General features: G+C 41.4%; 1 protein-coding gene across 2 annotated transcripts in view; it reads left to right on the top strand.

Moving 5' to 3' along the window:
* The first annotated feature begins 9012 nt into the window (after nt 1-9012).
* Nucleotides 9013-15949, top strand: part of CTTNBP2NL (CTTNBP2 N-terminal like) — a 30274-nt gene continuing 23337 nt past the window's right edge. Inside the window, exon 1 of one of the 2 annotated variants that reach the window (XM_083508903.1) lies at nt 9013-9080. The gene's annotated coding sequence lies outside the window, so the exon portion shown is untranslated. Of the gene's footprint in view, nt 9341-15949 lie in introns of both variants that reach the window. The other variant, XM_083508902.1, reaches the window with a different exon arrangement.

The following is a 15949-nucleotide window of genomic DNA, read 5'->3' as shown; positions in this document are numbered from 1 at the left end:
GAACAAGAACCTGTGTACAAAGCACATTGGTTAATGCTTTAATCTACAAAAAAGTTTGCCCTGCTCTTTCCCTCTCCAACTTCATCTCTCTTCTAGGAGTAAAGAATAATACATTGTTGAGAACACTGCTTTGGATATTGGCTAAGCAGTTATTTCACTGTTTGGCTGTTCTTTTACCCCACCCAACTTTCCCCCATTTTCCTCAAATGCATCCTTCTATACACTTTTTCTACACTCCCACCTGCCCACAAACCCTGACCTCTTTAAGCACCCTACTAACATCACATTTGGAATTGATGAACTGTAAATATTCTTTTCTTCCTTAGCATATAGTTAACTATCAACACAGGAGCAAATGCAGTTGGCTTCACTAGTTTCCTCTCACGCTGGCATTGTAAGAAAATTATATTTCATATTAAAAGGTTACATGTTCCTGTGCTGTTCTCTTGGCTAAAGATGATACTGGGGATGTAATATTTAAAATTAAACATTGTTAATGCATAACTGCTATTTTAATAAGAAAGTCAAATGTTTAATTTTGATTTCTATGTTTTAGTTTGGAATGGAGTCATGAACAGATCTATAAAAATGGCAGAGGACGAGTAGTAGAGTTCTGAGGATGGCTGAATGAACTGGGCCACTTTGGACAACTCTTTATTGTAAACAACGAGAAGGTAGAAAACCAATGCAACAAGGAGTAAGAGCTAGCTAGCTTATATTTTCTATTTATATTTTAGCATGCAAGACTATTCAAAACTGTTCCGCCTGCCTGAAAAGCAGGCTTATGAGTTTCTTTTGCTTTGTATACTTGTGGATTTATGGCTTCCATCAAAAATAGAAACCATTCTGTGCAGCAAAGATATTGCTTGCTTAAACTCATTATTTGCATTTGGTGTCCTTTCATCCCACCTGTCTTCAAAAGAGCACCTTGCATATGGTTCCCAGATGGCTTCCTATCCAGGCAGACCCTGTAACCTTTACTGCAAAACAGCTGCACATGCTTTCCGACAATTATTTAATAATCCTGTTGCTGCCCCATCCCCTCTAGCTGTGCAAGGAAGGAAAACGTAATGCTGGTGGTTAGTAGATTGGACAAAATGAAATCCCACCCTCTCTCACATACCTCCTCTCATGTTTCACAGCTTAGCTTGTTGTACTCCAAATTAGCCTTCGAAGAAAGGGAGGAACTTTAATGAGCAAACATTTCATCCAATGATTGTTCTAATTCATCTTAGTTTTAGCTTTGCACTTTGGGAAGTATAACTGTCCCATAATTGGACTTTGTGTGATTCATAGTATCACACACAGTACAGTATATTTTTGGGAAGAGCCATAGTTCACCCAAGGTTCAATCCATGACATCCTATCTGAAACACTGGAAAACTGCTGTCATTCACTAGATGGACCCATGATCTGACATTAGAAGTGATTTAACTCAGTCAGTTCCTGAAGGCCTGTTCCCACCAAGTATGCCTGTGATGGTGGTGGGACTGAGAGAAGGGCTCTCCTCAAAAATCTCAGAGCCCAGGTGAGTTTGTATGGAAGAATATGGTCCCCCAGATCGACTGGGCCTAAGTTATAGAAGGCTTTATGGATCATAACCAGCACTTTGAAGTGTACTCCGTATAAGGAAGAGTCCTTTCGCTCACTAACATCCTATAACCTTTTAAATGTGTTTATTGGAGAGGGTAGAGAGGGGGCGAGAGGATTATTGGTTTGGTTTGGTTTGGTTTGGTTTGGTTTGGTTTGGTTTGGTTTGGCTTGTTCTTTTTTTATTGTGCATTTTATATTTTATCTTGTATTTTTATGCTGTGAACTGCACTGAGATCTACAGATAAAGCATGGTATACAATTTTTGTTGTTGTCATTGCTGCTGTTATGTACAGCACCATGTTTATAAAGGCTGCATATCTGACCTTCGTTTTTTGAAGTCACAGGCTTTAAAGGAATGTGTGATTTATTCTTGACACATCTTTTATCCAAGAGTAAAAGCTCTTGAGATTGCTTTTAGCTCAGAAACAAAAACACATGTGACCACTTTGTTTTGCTTCTGTGAAGTAATTAAAGTGGCAGAAATAAAAGATTTGAAAAGTAGCAAATGGTGTTTTGTTCCACAAAGAAAGCTGATAGATCTTACTAGTCTCTTTTTGCATCTGATAGTCATTTCATTGTGAGCTTTTGGAACCCAAACAAAGATCAGGCAGGGGAATTGAACTCTGCTTAGGACACATATTTTGTTCTGCTGTCCTATTAGAAAACTAATACTTGCATACACAGTAGAGGTCATTTCTGCTTTCACTGTTGTTAAGTTTCATTGCTCTTCAGACAGAAAGTTTAATTACTTCTAGACAAAGGGGGGGGGAGTGCACTATCACAACTGGATGCTCATAGTAAATGATGAAACCATTTCCAAATACTGAGAATTTTAATTAAATGTGTGTAAAATATCAAAGATTAGACAGGCTGGTTTTTTTAAAAAAAATGTGCCTTTTTATAAAGCATGGATCTTCAACCACTATTGCATTTAAAACTTGCAGCCCTCCTGTGACAAATAATATGCACAGCACTAGGTGAGAAGTATTCAATGGAAAGAAATTAACATGCAGCTGCTGGAAGAGATCATCAGGGGGTTTCGACTGGGTGTTCATCAGTGTGTGGATGATACCCAGCTCTACCTCTCATTCAGATAAGAACCAGTGAAGGCAGTGAAGGTCCTGTGTGAGTGTCTGGAGGCAGTTGGAGGATGGATGGCGGCTAACAGATTGAGGTTGAAGTACTGTTTTGGGGGGACAGGAGGCGAACAGGTGTGGGGGACTCCCTGGTCCTGATTGGGGTAGCTGTGCCCCTGAAGGACCAGGTGTGCAGCCTGGGAGTCAATTTGGACTCACAGCTGTCCATGGAGGCGCAGGTCAATTCTGTGTCCAGGGCAGCTGTTTACCAGGTGGATGTCATATGTGTTTTTGCAAATCACCCTGGCCACAGTCCCTCATTCAGTACAATCCTATGGATTTTAAAATCAGATAGGGACCACTGGCGGAGGAAGAGGAGTGCAGGGGGAGCGCAGTCCAAGTGTCTCGAGGTGGTGCCGACCTCAACCGTGTCCACTAGAGCAACTATAAACAGGCTCAGGAAGCTATTTGTGACACACGGCTTGCCAGACACACTGGTGAGTGATAATGGGATCGCTTTTACTTCAAAGAATTTGTAACCAAGAATGGAATCCGCCACATTCGTTCTGCTCCTTTTCACCCGGCCACTAACAGCCAAGCTGAACAGATGGTCCATACAACCAAAGATGAGCTTAGGCGCATAGTTCATTGAGACTGGACTCTCCAGTTAGTGGAGTTCTTATCACCTCAAGAGCAGTGACCGGTCAGAGACCGGCGGAGTTGCTTATGGGGAGGAGGTTCACTACCCTCCTTGATTGTGTGTACCCTGAGCGGGCTCTTGAGCAACGGGCATCCACTGTGGTGCGGGGGGCTCCAAGAGGGTTCTCCTGGGGGACACTGTGTACATCCAAAACTATGGGCCCGGATAGGGATGGGTCCCTGGTATCATTGCCCACTGTACAGGTCCGGTTTCCTACGAGGTAGGGTTGGAGGGGGGGACTGGTTTGGAAGAGACACCTTGACCAGATCAGAGTCAGGGCACCTCCGAACATGGAACTTCAAGGGGAACCAGAGGACTAAGAAATGGGTACTTCGGGAGATTCTGAGCCAGGCCAGGGTGGGAACCAGACAGGTTGCCAGTGACTGAGTTACCCCAGCAGGGTGACTTCAGGCCGGAATCCTCAGTGGCTCCATCACAGTGACCCCTCCCTGACCGCCCCACTCAGACCGCGGGTACCGGAGCAACCTCCTGGGTTACCCACTTGGGCACAGGAACCATGACGGTTGAGGAACTTATACTGTCTTGGGCTTCTGACTTTTTCTGAACATTAAACAGGGACCTACTGAATTCAACAGAAATCAGGTGCATAGGATTTTATTTATTTTGTTACAAAAAAAATCTAGATGGCTGTCCACCACAAATAGTTTCCAGCATGTTATGAAACAATATTACATCACATCAAACAATAATAAAATACAGTTATTTAAAACCAATCAGCAATTAAATACCAGGGCACAAAATTAAACTTTTGGCCTTAAACAGTCACAGCCCATCTCCTACAGAGACCCAGTAGAACAGACAAGTTATAAACATGGGAGTGGAATCATTGCCATCAGCACTACAAGGGAGACAGAATTATAGTCAGTGCACTACAAAAGAGAAAGCCCTGTCCCTCATTATCACATAGTGAGCCATGCTCATTGGCAGGATAGCAAGGATAAATGCACACACTTGGCCAACTGTGTGGTGTGGATCACTTGTTAAGTGAGGAAGTGTTGCAACAAATAACTAGGTCCCAAATTGCTTTCCAAGTCAGGACTAACATCATAAATTGGCCCCAGTAGAATTTATATAGGCAGCCAGTGCAGATCCCACAGAATAGGTTTTGAGTTGTTATATGCAGATGCACCTGTGAATATACCAGCAGATGTATTTTCAACCAGTGGCAATTTCTTGACCTTCTTGAAGGAAAGCCCAGCATAGAGTGCATTACCATAGTCTAGATGTGAGCTTCCAAGAACGAGCACCACAGTGAAGGGAATAGCTGTAGTTGGGACAAGATCCATAGCTGATAATACACACTGCTGGTCACCTGGGCCTCAAGTGTCAGCACTGAGCCAGGAATATCCCCACACTACAAACCTGCTCCTTTAGGGAACATGTGAGTCCATCAAGCACAGGCCACACACCCAATTCCTGAGCACAATAGAGAAGGGCAGGAATGCATCCTTGCAAGGTGCCAAAGTTTCATTTCCTTTACTTCAAACATTTTTTAAGCCTCATGCTCACCCAGAGCATCACAGGGCTCTTTGCAGCCCCACAAGGCTTCCTAAAATGACAATTTTAATTTAAGTGGGGGTGGGCTTTTAAAACTTTAGAAAAGCCCCATTGTGATTGAGTGCACTTTTTTTTTATTAAAAAAAGAAGTTTGAAGAGCCCTCAGCCATCTTGCACATTTCCTAAAGTTGAGCACAACACACAAACACACAGGATCCTCATGACAGCCTCATTTATACATTTCATGCATCTTTACTTATGCCCAGACAGGCCACTGGCTCTTTTTAATATGTGCTGACATCAGCGCATGTTGTCCAGAAAGGTGGATAGGTTAAACCATTGCTTGTTTTTCATCTCCTGTCACGTGGATCCTGGACCAGAGGAGAGCTGGCTGGGCAATTCCTCCAGATGCTGAGTTACAAAGCAGCTCTTTTGAGTGGTCAAACAATGCTTCTAATGTTTGAGGGATGTTTTCTACAGTTCAGTTCTTCTGTATAAATAAAATTGGTCTGCATTCATTGGCATTTCCTAGCAGGGTGATATATTAACACTGAAACATTGCTGAGTTAAATTAAATGCAATGCATAGTGCATAGCTGTATGATATTTTAAGTGAATTGGTGGTATATAAATACTTCCATAAAGAAATAAACAATTACTGTTGGTAATTTGGGGAGAGGGATGCATAAGAGAGTGACTTGCAGATAGAAATGTGGAAGACTCCTCTTGTGCACAGACCTTATTTGGGGGACTGGGACCCTTTCATTATCCAGCCACATTTATTATCCTGTGTTCAGACACCTGCAGATAATGTGACTAATTTCTTATCTGTCCTATAGTCAGGGGCAGCTCTTGGCAGGGCTTCAATGTCAGCCACCTGTTAGAGGAGCACTGCTGTATAGTCATGTAGTCGCAGACAATGTTTATGTAATATAGGAAAACGGCTTGGGAACTCACCTCAGTGTAGACCAAGACCATGAAAGATGCTACCTACTGGTCATTAAATAAGTCCATCTCTTGCTGTTCTGAGAGAGTTCCAACAACTGAAGGGACCTAAGCTACCTGGCTTTTGCTTTCCTCTTTCATCCCTAATAATAATAATAATAATAATAATAATAATAATAATAATAATAATAATTTATACCCCACCCTCCCCAGCCAGGGCCGGGCTCAGGGTGGCTAATACAGAATATAAATTACAATAAAATGTAATAGAAAAATAGAAAAAATAAAAAAGATAATTAAAATATGGCATAAAATACAGCTTAAAATGCAGCCTCATTTTAGTAGTAGCCCATAAATCAAGACCATAATGGGAGGAAACATCAGATATTCACCCGAGCCAGCTATCCATGCTGGTCCTACATGCACCAGCAAAAAAGCCAAGGGAAAATTTATATACCATATCCCATATAAGGGGTCAGAGTGAGTCCAAGCCGAAGGCCAGGCAGAACAGCTCCATCTTGCAGGCCCTGTAGAAAGATGTGAAATCCCGCAGGGCCCTGCTCTATTGTGACAGAGCATTCCACCAAGTCGGGGCCAGTGCTGAAAAGGCCCTGGCCCTAGTTGAGACCAATCTAACCTCCTTGGCTCTCAGGACCTCCAAAGTGTTGTTATTTATGGACCTTAAGGTCCTCCTCGGGGCATACCGAGAGGCAGTCCCGTAGATACAAGGGTCCTAGGCTGCGTAGGGCTTTAAAGGTCAAAGCCAGCACCTTAAACCTTAAATCTTGCCTCAAATTAAATGTTTGTCAAGGAACAGTACTGGTGTGCTCTTTGCTTTGTGCCAATCTAAAAAGAACCTCTGCTCCTGGCAGAACACCCTCCAGACAAAAGAGTTTCCATGAGAACATGAGAAGTCCCTACTGGATCAGACCAGTGGCCCATCTAGGCAGCGTCCTCGTCTCATAGTAACCAACCAGATGCCAGTGGGAAGCCTGAAAGCAGGACCTGAATGCAACAGAAACTTCCCCTTCTGTTGTTTCTAGAGACTGGTATTCAGAACTATTGCTGCCTCTATCAGTGGAGTTAGAACAGTCATCAGGGTTAGTAGCCATGGATGTTCTTCATCCACTGTCATTGGCCAAGGCAATTTCCCTGCCGAAACCAGGCCTGAAAACAGATTAAAAGGGGTGCTGGTAATTAGAGGTAGTGCCACTGCCAGGTTATTTTGGCCCCTAGGCAAGACTAACTGCTGGCGCGTGCGCGCACACACACACACACACACACACACACACAAATGCTAACTTCCATTTATTTATTTTTTTAAAGTATTGTAGGGAAAAAATGAAAGGGAAAAAAGTTGAAACTTCTAACAAAATTAAATTGCAAGATTAAGTAATGCGACAATCTTTGATTGTCTTTCTCAAATAAAAAAAGAAAATGTTTTAGGACACATGTTTTAGGGGTGTAAAGAGTCTTAAAAGTTTCCATTTCAGCCACATCAATTTTGTTACCAATTCCTTTAGGTCAGGTGCTTGGACGTGTTCAATTGATATAGTTGCCAAGCAATTATATTTTGCAACATTGTTGAGCAGATAAGTCTATATAGTTGCCAAGCAATTATATTTTGCAACATTGTTGAGCTTATGTAAGTTTTTGTAAATTAGAGCTTTGAGAAATTGCATTCAGCACTTTCCACTGGCACTGAAAGTGTGGGAAGGATCGTTAGAGCAACAGATACTTTAGACAAATTATCCAGGAGTTTTTGTTGTAGTGTGAAAAGAAGTACACTTCGTGGCAACATGGACTTTGGAAGTCTTCAAGCTATAGCTATAAGTTCACAGCACAGATCTTCAGTATCAATATCTTGCTTCCATTGTGCATCAATGATTTTTTTCCAAATTATTGCTGGCCTTAAGTAGATCCTCAGGCAGTTTTTTTGTTGATACTGTATATATCATACAGGAAGCCAGATAGAGAATTATATTGTTGTAGCTGTTGGAATCTCTCTTCCACAGGCTTCATATTTCAGTTTCTTTCTCCTTTTCTAACTTGTTCTGTCTCTTTTGGTACTAGTATTTCTAGCTGCTTTGCAATCTCAGTAGCACCTATCAGAACTTGCTGGAAAAATTTTCATCACACTTGCAGACCACAAGGTAACTATTGGTCATTTGCAACTGGTTTGTAGCTGAATTTAAACCATCTTCCTAATTTTGTAGTAGCTTGCAGTAAGATTGACTTCAAAAAGGATATCTTACCATGTAAGAAGGGATACCACAGACTCGAACTTACCAATTGCATCAGCAACGGCCTTAACTTCAATTTAGGAAGTATTTCCAGATAAACCTTTTAGGTGCGTGTCATCAAAAATCTCATCAAAAATATGGGGGGGCAGGTAAGCCCCACCCTGCATAATCGATCGCATGATGTAGCACACACACACCATTTGAATGGCAATGCCCATTAACGGGGGTGGGGCTCAAATATTTTATTGGGGGGTGGCAAAGTGACCTGGGCCCCTAGGGCTTGGTTCCTATGCCCAGTCCTGCTGCAACCCCACCCCCCCACCGAATGCCACAGACTCTTTTGCTTGCTGAAGCGCTGGGACCAAGGCCAGATTTAGGTTTGATGAGGCCCTAAGCTACTGAAGGTAATGGGGCCCTTTATATGTCCAGCTGTCCTTGGTCAACAACAATTTGTCGCTTTTTTGTGTTGAATATATGCTATATGGTACTTTATGGACCTAATAGGTATCTAAAGCCATTTGCACATGCAGAATGTAGGCACCCTATATATAGAAATGAACAAATCAATGATATTTTAGGGAGCAGGCTAGCAGGCGGGGCCCATTACTTACATCATAGGAGCCTACACAACACAAAACACTGTTGCTGTATGTAGATTTTATTTTATTTGTTTTTTATCTTATATTTTGGAAATCTACATCCTGGGGTTTTTTCCCCTTTGCTTTTTTTTTGGGGGGGGGCGCCAAGAGAGTGGGGCCCTAAGCTACAGCTTGTTTAGTTTATACGTAAATCCAGCACTGGTTGGGACAGAAAAGCCTCCACTGCTGCATTTCTGCCAAGCAGCTCCGACTGAAGCTTTACCTGGAAGCATTTTTGAATTTGGCGCCAGAGGGTCCGTCGCTAAGGTGGTTGCTAAGGACGCCCTGGGCTCTCAGAAAGACGTCGCTATTTCCTACTTCCTGCATTCAGGCCAGGCTGGAGAAGGCACTCCTTGCGAATCGCTCTGGTAAGGGCTGCTTTCTCCGGGTCCTCCCCTCGCTGAGCCTTTTTGCATAAGGAAAGGGAGCTCCCTGTTTCTCTCTGCGTGTTTCCCACCCTTCCACCCAGGGGGGGGGGGGGAAGGCTGCTTGTTTCTCTCTGTGTGTTTTTCCCTCCTCCACCCGGTGAAAAAGGCTGTTTGCTTTGTTTCACTCGGTCGCTGATAAAGTCTTCCACCGGGAGCTTGCCTACTTCAGCATTGTCTGCCTTCTGTGCGTTGCCTTGCATGTAAGTTTGGAGCTGCTGGCTTAGAAAAGCTTCCTTTGCGTTTAAGTTTGGACCGGCAGGTTTAAAATGCTCTCTCTGTTTGTTTGGTTAGAGAGCACAGCTTTTGATTATTATTTTTTAAGACTACAGCTGCTCATTTTTTAATTTTTTTAAAATGTTCTCTCTGTGTGTTTTGCATTTACGTTTGGAGATGCTTTTTATTTTTTTAAAGGCTCTGTTTTTCATTCAGCTTTAGCTCCCCCTTAACGCTTGGCCTCGTCCACTTGGCCCTCAGAGCGATGGTAATAATCTGGCGCTCTGGCAGAAAAAGTTACCCTGCCCTTGTTTTAGAACATCAGGTACTAGGGAGAGGGGGATGCATTGAGCAAGTCGCAAAAGGAAAAGCGGGAACTGGGCGTAGGGCCCCTTCAGAGATCAGTCTGAACCTTCAAATGCAACTGATGATCAATAAAAGTTAATGCAAAAAATAACTTGTACATTTGGCAAAAATTAGTGTTTGCTTGCACAGTTGTAACAGATCCTATCATGGGAAAACACAATTACAACTATATAATGTGTGAAATGACCCTGCATGTCTGGGACTTGGGAGCTGTGTGTATGTGAGAGAGAGATTCTAAGGTTTGGTTGTCTTGTAATCCATATTTTATTTCCTAAATGAGAAGTGCTGCTGATCAAGAGTTTACTGAGAACCCTCACAATCTCAGAAGTCTAAGGATGGTTGTGGTAGCTTGGTGATACAGCATGAAGCACTTTGCACATGCACAAGCTGAGCAAGTTTTAAAGCGTGTATGGAATGGAAGAAAGTGTATTTATTTGTTCTAAGTAATAAAATGAGTCTTTGGTGTGATAACAACAAAGAGGGGGGAATGAAAATTACTGGTGATTGTGGGGTACCGTGAGCACAAAGGTATGTTTTGGGCAGGAGCAGGTCAGATAAACCTTGTGGTCACAGACTTCTTTAGAGGATTGCTGTATGAAATGTTTGGTTTTAGATTGTTTTAGATCTGCTTGAAAACAATTTGGTAAGTATCAGAAAAGAATTGAGGGTTTTTGTTTCTTTTTAATGGGTGCCAGGATAGTGTTCGGTAGGACTTCTTTCTGGAAACAGATCGAGACTAGGAAAAGCAAATGGCTGAAACAAAAATAGAAAGTATTTATATTGACTGCTTAAATAAAGGGCTACTTTGGACTATTGAAACATTTGCAGTACATGAAAATTTGTTTACTATATGTCAAACTTTATTCATGACTCAGTGAAGGATTCTGGCAATCACTTTATGTTTTGACATCCTCTCAATTAATATTATAGTGATCTTACATGTCACCTGCAGAGGTATGTAGTTTTGTATGACATTAGAGAATATTGTAAAGCATTTCTTCCTAGAACGATTTTTTATTTATTTAGAAAATTCTTCTGAGTAATGAGATTACTAATTTAGTAATTAAAAACTGACTTATTAGTATTTTCAAAAATCAATATTAATGTATGATATGGTTCCTCAAGGTTTGCCATCACTGTAACTTACTCTAGCCACTACCTCCAATATCTCTGCTTCTTTGAAAGTTATTGCTCTTGCATGCCACTGCTATACCCGAATCTGTGTTTGTTGAAGGTGTGTTTAGTGCCCATAACAGCACTGACAGCATAAGTTTGCAGGAATTCTAAAAGCAAACACACTGTTGTATAGGAAATTAGTTGTATGTTCTAGTTTTTTTTTTCCCTAAAAATGAAGATGTTATATTTCTAACGATTGCTAGCAGTAAATTCATTTGGATTGGCAGGAAACAAAGTCTGAGGTTCTGATTTGGATATATTGAAGAATATGATTTTAAAACTTTTAATTCCTATGCTCATGAACAGATGTGTATGTATTTCCTTTTGACTATAATAATACAAATATGCTCCTGCAGATCTCTTTAACTGCCACCACCCAAAACTATTGCTATTATGCATTTTGTAAATTTGATAATTTGCTATCCTCGTCGCTTTGGCTATTGTGCCTTTAATATTAAGCAGAAATGTTGCAGCAACTATAGTTTGTTCACGTGCAACACTACACGCATGCCAGTGACTTCAATGGAGGAAATGGAAAGAAACCAGATGGCCATATGGCCATTCTAAACGTTTCAGGCAGCAAACAGCGATCTGGATTACACTCAGAATTATAATTCTCAAGATCCCATAATGCAACAGACTATTCCAGGACCCACTAGTGACATAGCTTTAATGGCTTTAATGTTATCTTAGGACACCACTAGATAATCTTGTGTGTTCTTCACTTCCCCATGCTTTTTCCAGCTTTCATTGTTGCTGCTGTCTCCAGCTGGCTTACCTCAGGCAGACTAAAATGGGGATTTCCACACTGAACACTGTCTGCCTCTTTTGGAAACAAGTTGTGTCAGACTGAATTTTTTTCTTACAGTCCTTCTGACTGAGAAATCCAAGATGTAAAGTAAGGGTGGAGGGAGGTGTGGAGGAAAGTGAGAATGAAACAATTGTTCATGTGCATGGGAGGTAACTTTGCACAATTAATCAGCCTGCATGGCTGCCTCCTGAAGGATGGCGTATGTCTTCCTGCTCATGAAGTCCAAGTGGTCTGCCCTTGATTCAGTTCTGGGTTTCATGCCATGTCACGTAAAAGGTCCCCCTTTGCATTATTTTATTATAGATATAGAATGGTTGCGGGGACACTGAGCAGTCCATTTCCCACTCCTGGTAAAGGCTCTATTTGACTCATTTGCAAAAGCTGCCTTTCACTCATTTGCAACTACTAAGAGTATGTACCAGGATGAATGCGGAAAGCCCTTGAAAGGCTAGCTTGTATCTCAGAGTAAATGTTTAGCAGTTCCTGGATTAGGCAGAATGATATCCAGTTAGAATCTCCAGAATATGATATGACGTGAACTGAAAAAAAGCTCTTTATTAGGGGGATGATTGTGAGAAACGAATTGAAGCTACAGTGGTGCCTCGCAAGACGAAATTAATTTGTTCCGCGAGTTTTTTCGTCTTGCGGTTTTTTTCGTCTTGCGAAGCACGGTGTCGGAAAAGTTTTGGAAAAGCTTCAAAAATCACCAAAGTCTTTAAAAACCTCAAAAAAGGCTACCACACCGTGTGCTATGAGTTGCTCCTTGAAGTCAAGTCGCAACTGTATTAACGGTTTTAAGAAAAAGGAAACAAACTTGCAAGACGTTTCCGTCTTGCGAAGCAAGCCCATAGGGAAAATCATCTTGCGAAGCAACTCAAAAAACCAAAACCCCTTTCATTTTGCGAGTTTTCCGTCTTGCGAGGCATTTGTCTTGCAAGGTACCACTGTACTGTCTTCAGTTTGGAGAATTGAAGAAGGTAAACCAGCAGTGACTTTGTATGCTACAGTAGGTTTTGTGCAGCTTTCTATAAAAATGGCCATTTAGCTATATGGTTTATGAAACAAGGGTGCTGCCATAAGCTGCGCTCAAACATTTTATCTGGAGCTCTGACCCAACCACCTCAAGTGCGTGGACTCATCTTCATAGAATCATAGAATTGTAGAGTTGGAAGATACCCTGAGAATCATCTAGTCCACCCCACCCCACCCCATGCAGGAATATGCAGCTTTCCCAAACAGGGATTGAACCTGCAATCAGCACCATGCTCTATTCTAGCCAACTGAGCTATCCAAGCTTTTCATTTCTGATTTAACTGGGCTCCCAGTCACAGGGAGGTTGCTAAACTTGTTCAACCAAATGCACTTAGAAATCCTCTTTGTATGTTTGCACTAAACACACAAATGTCTGAAGAGGAGCCCCCACATCCAAAGATGTTGGTTTTGTTTCATTCTTTTGTTGGGCTGAATGTATTACCATGGCTGAAGGAACCATGGTTTAGGAAGCAAGCTGATTTTGATTGAGTTTTAGATGGGTTGCCCTCCTGTTGAAAGACCTCATTCATAGCATGTTCATTGGTGGCAAGGAGTAACTTTTATCAGTTTAAGGTGTTATTAACTTTGATTCCTATCATTCCTGCCCATGGGCCAAACTACTTGGAGCAGATGGGAGTTGTCCAAAACTTTTGAAGGGCACCGTGTTGGCTACCCCTCTTCTATAAGTAAAAAAACCAAACATACACAGAGTAGTTCCGATCATATCTGTTCTGCTTCCATTGCTGAATGTGAGCAGATACATGCCAACTGATGCTGTGAACAGATACATGCCAACTGATCCTTTTTTGGCTTGATAAATCCAAGCATTCATTCTTTACAGCACCAGTTAGCTATTTCTAGTCTCTTTTTAGGTGCTTCCAAGTCACACAGCCTGGCCTGTGTGAGTGATATTCATGAACAGCATTTCTTTGAGAACAGCCTCCAATTCACAGGCCCCATAGATGTGCCTGTTGCAAACTCTGCCTTTAATGGACAAAGTGCTGGCTTAGATCTATCACTTGGCATCATTGCTAGCTGATTCTCAGAACAGTGCTGGAAATTCACAGGACAGCAAAGAGGGAAGTGCAAGAGAATTGGTGACAGAATAAATAAAAGAACAGGCATGTCTTTCTGATGATGGAAAGAATGTGCATCAAGTACCTTTCCTAGAGTTGGAGTTCTGCTTCTCAATAAAAGTTCTGAAAATACCTCTCAAAAGACAGTGAAGATTATTGTTGCATTTTAAACCTGAAGCAAAGCGGTAGCAGCACTATCAAGAGTTCTGTAGAAAAAAATTAGAAATACAAAAACTGCATCCTCACAGACATCCTATAAATGTAGAGGAGCCTGTGATTTTACCATATCAGTACTTAGAAAGTACTGAATGTCTTTGCAATCACCGAGAAGTCATTTAATTGGATTTCTTGTGCACCTGCAGGCTGAGCAAAAAATATCAGATTTGTACATACAGATATTTATATGGCTGTTGCTGAATGAATCCCTCTTCTTTTTTAAAAAAATGAAGACCTTTATTTTAAATAGCTATCAGTCAGCATGGGAAAATAATAATCTACAGTGTTACCTGTAGCAAATTAAGTACTTAATTCATTCCGGAGGTCTGTTCCTAACCTGAAACTGTTCTTAACCTGAAGCACCACTTTAGCTAATGGGGCCTCCTGCTGCCGTCACGCCGCCGGAGCACGATTTCTGTTCTTATCCTGAAGCAAAGTTCTTAACCTGAAGCACTATTCCTGGGCTAGCGGAGTCTGTAACCTGAAGTGTATGTAACCTGAAGCATATGTAACTCGAGGTACCACTGTATTTTTATTTGGCACAAGGATACATACTTGACTTTTAGATTTTTCCAGGTTCATTTTTCTTCATATCTTTAGTACGAGACAGAGATAAGGGGTTAGTGATTGTGGGAAAGTGATGTTTTTTCCTCAAATGAAGAAAATTGCATTTCTGAGATTTTATATGCAAAGTTCTGAGTTGTGAAACTTTATAGTAAGCAATTGGACCCAACTGAAGTGTGACTTGAGATGGACATTGCATGATGTGATTGTGAGTTACTTCTAGGTAAGTGGGCATAAGATTGCTGCCTAAATAACATTTTTGGAGTCCCATTGTATACTTGGCGTTCTATACCATGTAGAGTGTAAATACTTTGTGCCATAAAGCCTTTGATGTGCCACAAGGCTTTACTCATTTTTTACTTCTTAGTAGACATGCACTGAACTGTGCTTTTAAGCTGCTGCCCTATATATTTACTTATTAACGTCAACTGAATTTTCTTCTGAGGCTTCTGACATCTGGGTAAACACAATCTGAGTTGTGGTTTTTAGGCTGCATTCACAGTCTACTTAAAAATTACTCAGTTTAAGGATGCTACAACTGCCCTAGAGTAAGTGGGTTGTGGACACTTTTTAGCAATAGATTAATGGAAATAACTTTTTAATCTCAAAAGTATACAGTGGTACCTCAGGTGACATACGCTTCAGGTTACATATGCTTCAGGTTACAGACTCCGTTAACCCAGAAATAGTGCTTCAGGTTAAGAACTTTGCTTCAGGATGAGAACAGAACTCATGCTCCGGCGGCGCGGCGGCAGCAGGAGGCCCCATTAGCTAAAGTGTTGCTTCAGGTTAAGAACAGTTTCAGGTTAAGAACGGACCTCCAGAATGAATTAAGTGCTTAACCTGAGGTACCACTGTACAGATAAATTGAATTAGTGCTATACATACTCTGTAGACATTGCTGTGTTTGCATATATACCACAAGGAAGTAATACATTCCACATTACATGAGAATGACAGCATATTCTCAGCTAGCACATAGGGGAGTTTTTGAAGTGCTGAAAATTCCAGAGTTACTTGGATACAATGAATTTAAATGAGGTTTGTGCACAGAGGAGCCTTGTTTCAGTAATAGGTATGTGTTGTCAAAGAGTTTAGAAGCACAGGAAATATCTTCAATAATTGCAGGAAAATGCTGGCCTCTGTTTATTGTAGTTTATGCCAAGGAAATAGCACCAGGCATCTGAGGCAAAACCTTCAAACACAGATCTTAAAAAAGAAAAACCCTCACTGCTGGTACATATTGGGCTGGCCTTTCAGAAACGCTGCAATCAGTGTTTTTTCTGATTGGTGCATTTGTGGAAACAATATCATTCAGAAATGTCATTCTTATTGAATTATGATGCAATAGTCAT

The sequence above is a fragment of the Podarcis liolepis genome, assembly GCF_965112155.1.
Source record: "Podarcis liolepis genome assembly, chromosome: 6".
Taxonomy (NCBI): Eukaryota; Metazoa; Chordata; class Lepidosauria; order Squamata; family Lacertidae; genus Podarcis; species Podarcis liolepis.
Note: the sequence above shows the minus strand (reverse complement) of the source record. Positions and strands in the feature narration are given on the sequence as shown.